General features: G+C 39.5%; 1 pseudogene; it reads left to right on the top strand.

The window, feature by feature from the left end:
• The first annotated feature begins 8,185 nt into the window (after positions 1-8,185).
• On the top strand, positions 8,186-12,149 carry LOC103210651 (annotated as a pseudogene).
• Positions 12,150-12,404: the final 255 nt, after the last annotated feature.

Below are 12,404 nucleotides of genomic sequence, written 5' to 3'. Positions count from 1 at the left end.
GTTTAGTGTATAAGTATACTGACTTAGATTCAGATGGAAGTAGCAGAGAAGATGAGTAATAAATGTGACTGGAGGATAAGCTGAAGTTAAATCTGCTATTTAATTGTTGACTCAGAACCCTGATGACACAGTGAGTAAGTGCCTGGCTCCTAATAAAAAGTTGGAGGTTTAAACCCACCAGCTGTTCCATGGGAGAAAGATGTGGCAGTCTTCTCCCATAAAGATTACAGCCCTAGATAACCTATGAGGGAATTCTCATCTATAGGGTCTGTTTTTGTTCTTTAGTGCAGCTCTAACAGAAATACCACAAATGGATATCTTAAACAAACAGGGATTTATTCTCTTACAGTTTAGGAGACTAGAAGTCCAAGTTCAAAATGCCAGCTCTAGAGGCTGAGTGAAAGCCCCTTTACCTTGGGCTTCAGCTCTGCCTCTTGCTTCTGGCCCACTAAAGCTGGAGTCTTCAGACAGCTGCTGGCTGCTGAGGCTGACAAACCCAACAAAAACAAAAACAAATTCACTGCATTTGAGTTGGATCCAACTCATAGCGACCCCTCCTTGAATTCCTGAGGTGATAGCACTACAGAAGTGAATTGCCTGATCTGACAAATAAAATGGCACAGACCCAAAATTATCAAACAACTTGGTAGGTGACTGGTTCAAGTCCAGGAACAATCCTAAGATCAGAAGGCAACATGGCAGACTGCTGAATAAAGTCTCAACTACATGCAGGGTCTAAGCTTACAAAAAATCTCTGAGACCTTTCTCAAAACTTCTCCTTATATACTAGAAGCAGACCACATCCCTAAGGCAGCTACTCAGCTGCACCAGTAGGTTCCACTATGGAGATAATTACCAGTCTCATTATCGGGAATAACTATATCCAGCTGTCCAGACACTCAAAACCAGGTCCAGCCAAGTTGACATACAACTTACCAACCACAGAATCCTATACTCCTATAGGGTCACTATAGGAGTACATAAGTGTGAATCAACTTCATGGAAAGGAGTTTTTTATTTTTAACTTATTGACTACAATAGAATTTATTTATAAATACGAGTATTCCACCTCTAATGGACTTCAACAAAAAGCAATTGACTGACAGAAAATTCAAACAGCAGCCATGGTCGAATATAAGAACTCAAATAATATCATCATGGGTCATTTCTATCTTTCTTCATGGCACATTGCTGATTTCCACTATTGCCATAATTCTCAATTTGGCCACAGCATCTTCAGGTTTACATCTTTCTTGCATTTAACAATCCCATAGGAAAGAAGTTTTCCCTTTTCTAAGAGGTCTAAGAGAGGATCCAGAAATAAGGAATCTTACTTGCCTTAAGTCATGTGCCCACTGCTGGACCAAATTATTGGAAGATCTATAGAATACAGTGATGGTCCAGTATTGGATCATCTGACTCCCACAAAAGCCAAGGATTCCTGGGGTTATCTTCACCTGACCTCATTAACCTTCATCTTCACATAGACCAAGATATGGGAGCGGTATTTTCCTAAAATAAATAAATAAATAAGTACTTTAGATACCTTTCCTGGAGAGGGATAGATGATAGGCAGATAAAATTAACCAATGTCCTAAGTGTTAATATAGGTTGAAGAAAAAAAAAAAAAAAACCCACAGATGCTGTTGAGTCAATTCTGACTCATAGCGACTCCATGTGTTTTAGAGTAGAATTGTACTTTGTAGGGTTTTCAATGGCTATAATCTTTCTAAAGTGGATCTCTAGGCCTTTTTTCTGAAGCGTATCAGAATGGATGCAGACTGCAAACCTTTTCATTTGTAACTGAGTGTTTAACCATTTGTGCCACCATGAATACAAATGTCCATATAAGCAGGTAAGTACTTTAATATTTTGCAGAGGAATCAAGGTAACTTTCTTACATTTATAATAGTGGGTAAATATCTAAGCAGGTATTCTAATTTTGTCTTAGAATTCTTTTTAGGTCTTTCTAGTCAGACTTGGACTATCTCTCCTTTGATCGATCTATGCCAATTCTTATGAAAAGAATTTTTAATAGCCATAGTTAGGAAATTAGAATGTACTTGTGTTTTCTTTACTTGCCAAATCCTTTCTCAACTGTTAAGAAAAGTGAATACTGAACTAATCTGCAAATATTACTTAATTCTTAAAATCTTAACTTTACCTTCCTGCACAAGACCTTTTTTCCACTTGCTGGAAATGAGGCTGCGATTCTTTCTCCCCACCCTCCATTTGTTATCCTGATATTCAATTACCATGACAGTGAAATGGGGGAGCCAAAATGATGCCCTAAGGGGTCTAAAACTCTTCAGAGTACCCTGAGGCCATTGTGTTAATCAATCTTCAAGCCTGCACTGTCAAAGGGGAAGAATGGAGAATTGAGAGTATGAGGTTGGAGCAGCAGAGAGATTAGGATTGGAGGGATTAGGAGACCATTATGTCCAGCAGCTTCCTCAGTATCTCTCAGATCACAAGGCACTGCCCCAAGATGTGATGATACCCACCCTGTCTGGCCATAGCAAGCTGTGTGAAGAGAGTATCAGACCTGAGTCAGGGATCCTGAGTGAAAAGATGTATGATGGAATATAATAAAAGGAATACAATGGGGGAAAGAGAGCTAGAAACTAAAGGGAAAGAAAAGGGGAAGGGAAAGGCTTGGCCAAGATATCAAATTGGCAGATAAATTGCTCAGGCAGGGCATCTCAGGTATGTCCTTAGTGTGAACAGCATGGTTCTGTGGTCTTGGCCTCACCTCTGGACTTTATGGACTTGTATCTTCCAGTTCTAATCAGGGGAACTAACACACAAACCTAACACATCAAAAACTAGTATGTAAGTTAGAATGATGCCTGTTCATGAATTTGCAGTAGAGTAAATGAGTTTTCAGTATTCAAAGTATCTAAGTTCTCCATCCAAGGCACATCTTTCCCAGGATCAATGCAATTGAAAACTGTCTTTGAAAGTTTGCTTACAGAGAGGTTGAGTGGAGGCAGAACAACAAAGCAAAAGGAGATGGGAAATATTGTGGAATAATTTATCCCACACATGGCAGAGTCTAGTAAGTCTTTTTCCAGGACAAAACTGGGGTTAGGATCCCTACTGTCTTTCAATTTGCATTATTATCCACCATGAACAGCCCCTAATTATTAATTTGTTACCATTTCTATGAAAGTGTTGCTGCTAGTTGAATCAGACTTATGATGACCCCATGTATAGTTTACCTTTAATTAAATACTAAATTGTTGGCTTCTTGATAAAGGTGTAGGTGATAGCCTGAAGCCATTTCGGTAATTCAGGAAACATCTCAGCCTCATCATTCAAAAACACATTACCTTTTAGTTGATTCTTCCTCCTTTCCTTTAAAGACTTTTACTATACTTATCCTCAAACTCTGGACTAAATCTTGATTGGATCCTGAAGGTCCCTGGGTACTGGGTTCCAGACAACGTTGATTGTCCCTTATCTAATTCTTTCTTACCTGTGTGTTTGTCTCTGAAGAAAAATCAGTAAATTTATTCATGCATTTACCCACCTAGGAAAGACTGTACACTCAGGTGACACTCTTTCCAGTCCCAAGGGGTAGCAAGGAGGGGCATCTCCTTGTTAGTGGTTTACTTAGGACCATGTGGCACAATCCTGGTTAGAAAGATGTGAGAGAAGTCTGGGAGGAGTCTCTTGGGAATATTTCCTTCTAACAAAAGGAAATACCTCACTGTATATGGGCTCATTTCTTTCCATTAGAGTTTCCTATTTGCAAACAATGCATGCAACTGTGGAGCAATTTGAAATCCACACTAACCTGAAACTGGTGGGGACTGTATAGCAGAAAGTTGGTGGAATCTAAACCTTGAAGACAGTATTGAACCACTGAATTAGTCAAGCCTGGTGCCACTTTTTAGCCACACTTCCTTTGAGTGACAACTATTCCCTCATTGTTTAAGCCATTTTTGAGTTGGGTTTTCTGTTCCTTGCAGATGGAAGCCTCCACTCTCTGTCTGACTATGTCACTGCAAATAAACTGTTTAAATTCTCTGGACTCTCATTTCTTCATCTTTAAGGATGACAAGTTGAAGGAAAGTCTTTCTACTTTCTCTCATAATATCGATATTAGGAGTTTCTGGTTTCTTCCTTGTGAATTACTGTAGAGATTATTCCAACTCATGTGACCCAGTGTGTGCAGAGAGAACTACTCCATAGGGTTTTCAAGGCTGTGACCTTTCAAAAGTAGGTTATCAGGCCTGTCTTCTGAGGTGCCTCTCAGTGGGTTCCAACTACCAACTTTTTGTCTAGTATTCAAGCTCTTAACCATTTACTCCACCCAGAGATCTCTACATACAACATCAAACGCAACACAACCACTGCTGTGAAGTCAGATCTGATCCATAGTGACCCCTCCTTGGGTTTCCGAGGCAGTATCACTATGGAAGTAGATTGCCCAACCTTCTTTCTGAAGACTACCTAGTAGGTTTGAACCACCAGCCTTCTGATTAGCAGGCAAATGCCTTAGGCAATATGCCACCAGAGCGCCTACATACAACATGTTGTTGTTGTTGTTATTTGCCTTCGAGTCGGACCTGACTCATAGTGACCCCTCCTTGGGTTTCTGAGGCAGTATCACCATGGAAATAGATTGCCCCATCTTCCTTCTGAGGAGTGGCTGGTGGGTTTGAACAGCCAACCTTCTGGTTAGCAGTCAAATACCTTAGGCACTATGCTACCAGAGCTCTCACATACAACATAGGAACCCCTAATATGTCTCTGAGTTTTAGTTCCTATTCTCTCAAGTCAACATGGGTGAGTTTTCACCTCTGCTCCTTGATTCTGAGGTTTGACTAAAATTTTCTATGATTTGGGATGGCTGTTGTTGTTCATTGCCATTCTATTCATTCATGGCAACCTTATGTATAACAGAATGAAACGTTGCCTGGTCCTGTACCTCTTCATGATCTTTTATATATTTGAGTCCACTGCTGTGGCTATTGTGTCAATCCATCTCATTGAGAGTTTCCCTCATCTTTATTGACCCTCTACCAAGCATGTTCTTTTCTAGCTATTGGTCTTGCCTAATGACATGTTCAAAGTAAGCAAAACGGTGTTTCACAATCATTCCTATGGGAGATTTCAATTGTATTTACACTCTATATTCTCTGTAACACCATAATTCAAATTCAATTCTTCTTCTGTCTTCTTTTTCACTATCTAGTTTTCACATGAATATGAGACAATTAATCTACTTCCATAGTGACACCACCTCGGAAATCCAAGGAGGGGTTGCTATGAGTCGGGTCCGACTCGAGGACAAATAACAACAACAACATGGTTTGAGTCATGCACACCTTAGTCATCAAAGTGACATTGTTGCTTTGTAAAACTTTAATGAAGTATTTTGCAGATTTGCCCAATGCAATACATTGTTGATTTCTTATCTGCTGTTTCCATGGGCTTTGATCGTTAATCCAAGTAGAAATAAAATCTTTGACAACTTTATTTTCTCCTCCATATTTATTATGATGTTTTTTATGGACCCAGTTGTGAGGACTTTCAATTTCTTTACAGTAAGATGTAATCCATAATGAGATCTGTAGTCCTTGACCTTCACCTGTAAGTGCTTCATATTGTCTTTATTTTCATCAAGTAAAGTTTTATCATCTGCACAACACAGTTAAATAATTCATTGCTTCTAGATCCTTTTAGTTCCTCTTGGAACCTTAGGAACTTCTGAGTTTTCTCATAAATAAAAGCACAGATTAATGATTCTATAAAATTTTCCAGTCCAAACATCCCATAGATTTTTTTAAACTATGTTAGACTTACTCCTATGTAATAACCTCTTTCAGTGCTTTTATAGAAAATGTATTTACTTAAATTGACAAACATTAAAACAAAAAGAAGTTTCAACTTTATTATTCATTGACCTCCCTCAGCTCAGCTAGACATATGGCATTAAGGGATGACAAGACTACATCAGCCTTTAGCCTCTCACCCAGTTTGTTACAAACACAGCAATGTACTTTCTCCAGGAAGTAGAAACCAGCATGTAACACTCCAATTAGGCTAGAGAAGAAAAAATGAAGGCTGAAAGAGAGGAAATTAAAAGTGGAAGTATGCCCAGCATTGAGTGAAGAAAAGTATAAATTGAAGGAGTATTTCAGGAAGACACTTTAATTCTCTATCCCATTTTTTATTTTCACAAACAAGGGAACAGGACTTATCCTCAACACACACACCCATACACCCTTAACCAGCAGCTCTGATAGACAGTGAATTACCCATCCTTTAAGGCCCAGGCACTTCACCAATCCTGGGGGGGCGGGGAGGGGAAGCATCCAAGGAGAAGCCAGTTGGGTGAATTATCATACCAACATAGAGAGAAAATAAGCCCTATCAAGACCTATATTTTCCACCTACCTACAAAGAGAATGGTTGGTTTTCATATAAGGAAAAAGTCCTATTGACTTCTCTGAATTAGGAAGCTAAATGCTTGAGAACTAAAAAGATCGCTAAAAATTATATATCTAACACCAGATCATATTTTTATATTTAAATAACATTTTTCTCCTGAATTTCAGTTCCTTTTCTACTTAGAACATTATATATCATGCAAGTCTCAGGCTCATGTTTCTGCTACTTAGGTTTATTCAGACCTTTAGGGTTTTTAAGTATCAAACAGGTGTTATTGAAAGAAAACTCAAAACTAAGTCAATGGGAAATAACATAGAGCAATTAAACTAAAATCTATTTCAGTCAGTTTAATGTAATATTTGTAATTTCATCAGAGTTCTACGAACCATTAAAAAGGGGAGAAATCATGAGTCTATTGAGAAGAATATACTCAAAATCTCAATATTGACAAGTCTATCTTGTTTGAAATATTTTCAGCTTCTTTGCTCCATGCCAAAGAGATTAATGTAAGGTAAATACTGATGATAGGTTTTTTAATTCATCTAAAGGCATCCCTTGGAAATATTGTAGGTTTCGTTTCTGACCACTACAATAAAGCAAATATTTCAATAAAGCAAGTCATATGGATATTTTGGTTTCTCAGTCCATATGAAAATTAAGTTTATACTATTCCGTACTCTATTAAATGTGCAATAGCATTATGAAATAGTTTGAAATATTGTGAGAATTACCAAAATGTGACACAGAGACATAAGTAAGCACATGTTCTTGGAAAAATGGTGTCAGTAGGCTTGCCCAACACAGGGTTGCCACAAACTTTCAATTTGTAAAATACACAGTATCTGCAAATCACAATAAAGTGAAGTATGCTTGCATGTGAAGTAACATGGAGAAAAGTAATTTACAAGTCAACTATTGATAATGATTTTTGATACTCAATTTATATAAGAAGATGACAGGGATGATTCACATTGATTTAATAGGTTTATATGAACCCCTGAAGCTGAGACCACAGACAATACCACATCACTACAATTCAGGTTGCTACTAGCTTTATTAATTTCACCAAAACCATGAGAATGTGGATTTCCTTAATGGAAGCCTGATTTGGGCATCTGAACTATAGATTACATTGTTGGTCAGTCTGAGTTCATCTTTAAATACTGTGAGAAAAGCTCATACGAAGTATAATAGGTTGGGGTTCCCCAGAAATTGCCTTGAGATGAAGATTTGAATGCAACCAATTTATTTGGAAGGTGACCACAGGAAGTATCAGTAGGAGAGTGGAGTAGTAAGACAGGAAAGGATGTTAGTTCAGGTCCTCTGAGAAGCAGGTAACAAGATAGGAGTAGACAAGCATTTACTGGATAAACAATCTGTAAGGTTAGAATGAGGAGGGACATGGACCAGGCTGAGAAAGTAGTTCAGACTGAGATACAGATCTAATTCTTGTGGAAAAGAAGAAGGAGGAAAGAAGTTTGGATGGGAGAAATATTAGACTGCTGCACAGTACTAAGGTAGTTTTGGCAAAATTGATGGGGAGTCCTTGAACCAAAATCAGCTGTCAGAAGAGCCTGGTGTCTCCCAGGGATGGACCTGCCTTTGCTCCCTGCTGTACTTAGTCAGGAGCTCCAGGCTCCAGGCTTCAGCCAGTGCTACAACATTCTTCCTGCAGCTGTCTGCTTGATTATCTACCAGTATTTCATCAGATAATGAGATGGTCTCTGACACATACAAGGTCCCAGATATCACAGATGAGTTCTGCCTGGAGGTGTAGAGGAAGATGGTAGGTAGGACAGAGGGTAATATTGGTTACTCACTCATTGGCAGAAATACCTCCACTGAAGGCCTTGAGGAAAGGATAATAATGACTGATATTGATATTGTCATGAACCAGCACTCACAGGAAATGAGCATCACAAAAGAATCTTACAAGAAGTATAATAAAGTTTGCATGAAATCAAAGACAAAGTTAAAGTACAGTACAAAGACCAGAAAGAGTAAAACCTTTTATGACAGGAACTACAGAACAAATCAAACTCAAACTTGCTATTTTCAAACAATACCAGTTCTTTAATGATAAGCCAGGCTGGGACCAGTGGAAGGTGGGTGTTTACATGTATGGAGGCACCCCAGAGGCAAGGCAGCAGTAAGCCAGCCTGAGACCAGCAGAAAGCATGTGTCCACGTGCATGCTAGTGCCCCAGGGGCAATGCCTCAGTAAGCCAGCACCAGATGATTGAGGCAGGTGTTTGCGTGCATGGATTCACCCCAGGGACAAGACACAGTAATCCAGCCCATGATCAGTGAAAGGTGGGTGTTTGCATGCACAGAATACCCCAGGGCAGGCCAGGTAAGTGAGCAGGGCATGGGAGACCAGGAAATGATCAGAGCAGTTCGGAACAACTAAGAGAGACAAACTTGTCTGTCACTTTGTTGTACTGTGGTGATTTAAGTGTTGCTGTGAAGCTGGAGGCTATGACACAGGTGTTTCAAATGCCAGCAGGGTTACCCATGGTGGACAGGTTTCAGCATAGTTTCCAGAATAAGACAGACTCAGAAGAAGGAAGAGGCCATCCACTTATCAAAGAATTGACCAGTGAAAACCTTATGAATAGCAGTGAAACACTGTCTGTTGGAACATGGAATGTACAAAGTATGAATCTAGGAAAATTGGAAGTTGTCAAAAAGGAAATAGAATGCATAAAGATCAATATCCTAGGCATTAGTGAGCTGAAATGGACTGGTTTTGGCCATTTTGAATCAGATGATCATATGATCGACTATGCTGGGAATGACACATTGAAGAAGAATGGCATGACATTTATCATCAAGAAGAATGTATCAGGATAAATCTTGAAGTACAATGCTGTCCAAAAAACCAAACTCACTGCTGTCAAGTCAGATCTGACCCATAGCAACCCCTTCTTGGGTTTCCATGAAGAAAGCAAAAGTTCATTAAAAAGACAGGAAAGGAAGAAAAGATCAAAATGGATGTCAGAAGACTCAGAAACTTGCCTTTGAATGGAGGTAGCTAAAGCAAATGGAAGAATTGACAAGCTAAAGAGCTGAACAGAAGATATCAAAGAGCAGCTCAAGAAGACAAAGTCGATTATTATAATGAAATGTGCAAAGACCTGGAGTTAGAAAACGAAAAGGGAAGAACATGCCTGGCATATCAAACTGAAAGAACTGAGGAAAAAATTTAAGCCTTGAATTGCAATATTGAATGATGGTATGGGCAATATATTGAATGATGGGAGCTCTGGTAGTGTAACGCCTAAGGCAATTGACTGCTAACTAGAAGGCTAGTGGTTCAAACCCACCAGCCACTCTTTGGAAGGAAGGTTGGGCAATCTACTTCCATAGTGATACCACCTCAGAAACCCAAGGAGGAGACTCTATGAGTTGTGTCCAACTCAACGGCACATAACAACAACATATTGAATGATACAGAAAACATCAAAAGAAGATAGATGGAATATACAGAGTCACTGTACCAAACAGAATTGGTAGATTATCATACATTTCAAGAGGAGGTATATGATCAAGATCCAATGGCATTGAAGGAAGAAGTCGAAGCTTCACTGAAGGAATTGTCCAAAAACAAGGCTCCAGAAATTGGCAGAATACCCATTGAGATCAACAAACAGACGCCATGCTGGAGGCACTTACTCGGCTATGCCAAGAGATTTGGAACACAGATTTGGCCAAATGACTAGAAGAGATCCATATTTGTACATGTGATGGTTATGTTTTTGTGTCAACTTGGCTGGGCCTGGTTGAGTGGTTGGGAAGCTGGTGGTAGTTATTCCCCATGATGAGACTGGCAATCAGCTCCATGGTGGGATCTATCACAAGCAGCTGAGTAGCTGCCTTTGGGATGTGGTCTGCTTCCGGTGTATATGGAGAAGCCTTGGGAATGGTCTCTAGCCTATGGCATGCTTGGGCCCTGCATGTAGCTGTGTCATTGCTCAGCAGCCTGCTATGCTCTGCTGACTTTGGGACTTAAATGGACTTAAGTTAATGGCCTGCCTTGTGGTTTGGTAACATTGGGACTGTGCCTTTTCATTTGTCAACCTTGGGGCTTCTCAGCCTCAGCAGCCTGCAGCTGTCTGAGGGAAGAAATGTCTATAGCTTCAGTGAGCCAGTAACAGGAGGCAGAGCTGTACCCCAAGATTGAGGGCTTTCACCCAGCCCCTAGAGCCTGGCACTTTGAACTTGGACTTAAAGCTTCCAAATTGTAAGAATAAACTCCTGTTTGTTAAGGCCATCCCATTTATGGTATATTCTTGTCAGAGCAGTACTAGGTAACCAGAACAGTACCCATTCCAAAGAAAAGTGAACTCACAAAATGTGGAAACTATTGAACAATATCATTGATATCAAACACAAGTAAAATCTTACTGAAGATAATTAAGAAATAGTTGCAGCAGTATATTGACAGAGACCTTCCAGAAATGCAAGCTGGATTCAGAAGAGGACATGGAATGAGGGATATCTTTGTTGATGTCAGATGGATCTTAGTTGAAAGCAAAGAATACCAGAAATGTATTTACTTATGTTTTATTGACTATGCAAAAGCATTCAATTGTGTGGATCATAACAAATTATGGATAACATTGAAAAGAATGGGAATTCTGGAACTTGATTGTACTCATGAGGAACCTCTACATAGACCAGGAGGCTGTCATTTAAACAGAAGAAGGGGATACTGCATGCTTTAAAATCAGGAAGGGAATCCATCTGGGTTATATCATTTCACCATATTTATTCAATCTGTATGCTGAGCAAATAATCTGAGAAGCTGGACTATATTAAGAAGAACATGGCATCAGGATAGGACAAAGTTTCATTAACAACCTGAGATTCGCAGACAACACAACTTTGCTTGCTGAAAATGAGGATGACTTGGAGCGCATACTGATGAAGACTGGAGACTACAGTCTGCTGTATGGATTATACCTCAATATAAAGAAAACAAATCTCCAATAAGCAGCATCATGATAAGTGAAGAAAAGTTTGAAGTTGTCAAATTCTTCATATTGTTTGGTTATACAAGCAACACCAATGGAAGCATAAGTCAAGACATCAAAAGATGTATTGCATTGGGCAAATCTGTTGCAAAAGACCTCTTTCAAGTGCTGCAAATCAAAGATGTCTCCTTGAAGACTAAGATGCACCTAACCCAAGCCATGATATTTCCAATCACCTCATATGCATGTGAGAACTGGACTATGAATAAGGAAGACAGAAGAAGAGTTGATGCTTTTGAATTGTGGCGTTGGCAAACAATGCTAGAAATATTGTGGACTGCTAAAAGAACTAACAAATTTATCATGGAGGAAGTGCAGCTGGAGTGCTCCTTGGGAGAGAGAGTGGCCAAACTTCATCTCACCTACTTTGGTCATGTTGTCAAAAGGGACCATTCTCTGGAGAAGAATGTCATGCTTGGCAAAGTGGAGAGTCAATAAAAAAAGGGGAAGGCCCTCAATGAGACGGATTGAGACAGTGGCTCCAGTGATAAGCTCAGATATAGTAAGGATCATGAGGCTGGCACAGGACTTGGTGGTGCGCCATTGTTGTAGATAAAGTCACTATGAGTCACAGATGACTCAATGGCACAACACCAAAATTGATAATAACATGAAGCCAGATGGTATGGTTTCTCTGCTGAACTAAGGTGAGAGTGATATGACCCTATATATGATTTTTAAATGTTATGGCTTGTAAATGGAGAAATGTTAACAAATTTGGCAATTACTTTGGAACTATCATCTGTCATCCTAACTGGCCGTGGCTTTTCATTTGTGGGGAGTGAAAGCTTATTGGTATGGTGTTTTCATGGGGGTAATGGAAATGTTCTAAAGTTAGATTGAGAGTCTGGATCTAAGATGTCAGACTAGGCAGAAACACTATCCAGACACTGTACAACAAAGACACACACACACAAAAAAAGCAGCTTCAGCTTCAAATAATCAATCTTAGATCACAGAGCTTCAA

Source organism: Orycteropus afer, unplaced genomic scaffold (assembly GCF_000298275.1).
Source record: "Orycteropus afer afer isolate SDZICR_OR568_19922 unplaced genomic scaffold, OryAfe1.0 scaffold00633, whole genome shotgun sequence".
Classification (NCBI taxonomy): Eukaryota; Metazoa; Chordata; class Mammalia; order Tubulidentata; family Orycteropodidae; genus Orycteropus; species Orycteropus afer.
Note: the sequence above shows the minus strand (reverse complement) of the source record. Positions and strands in the feature narration are given on the sequence as shown.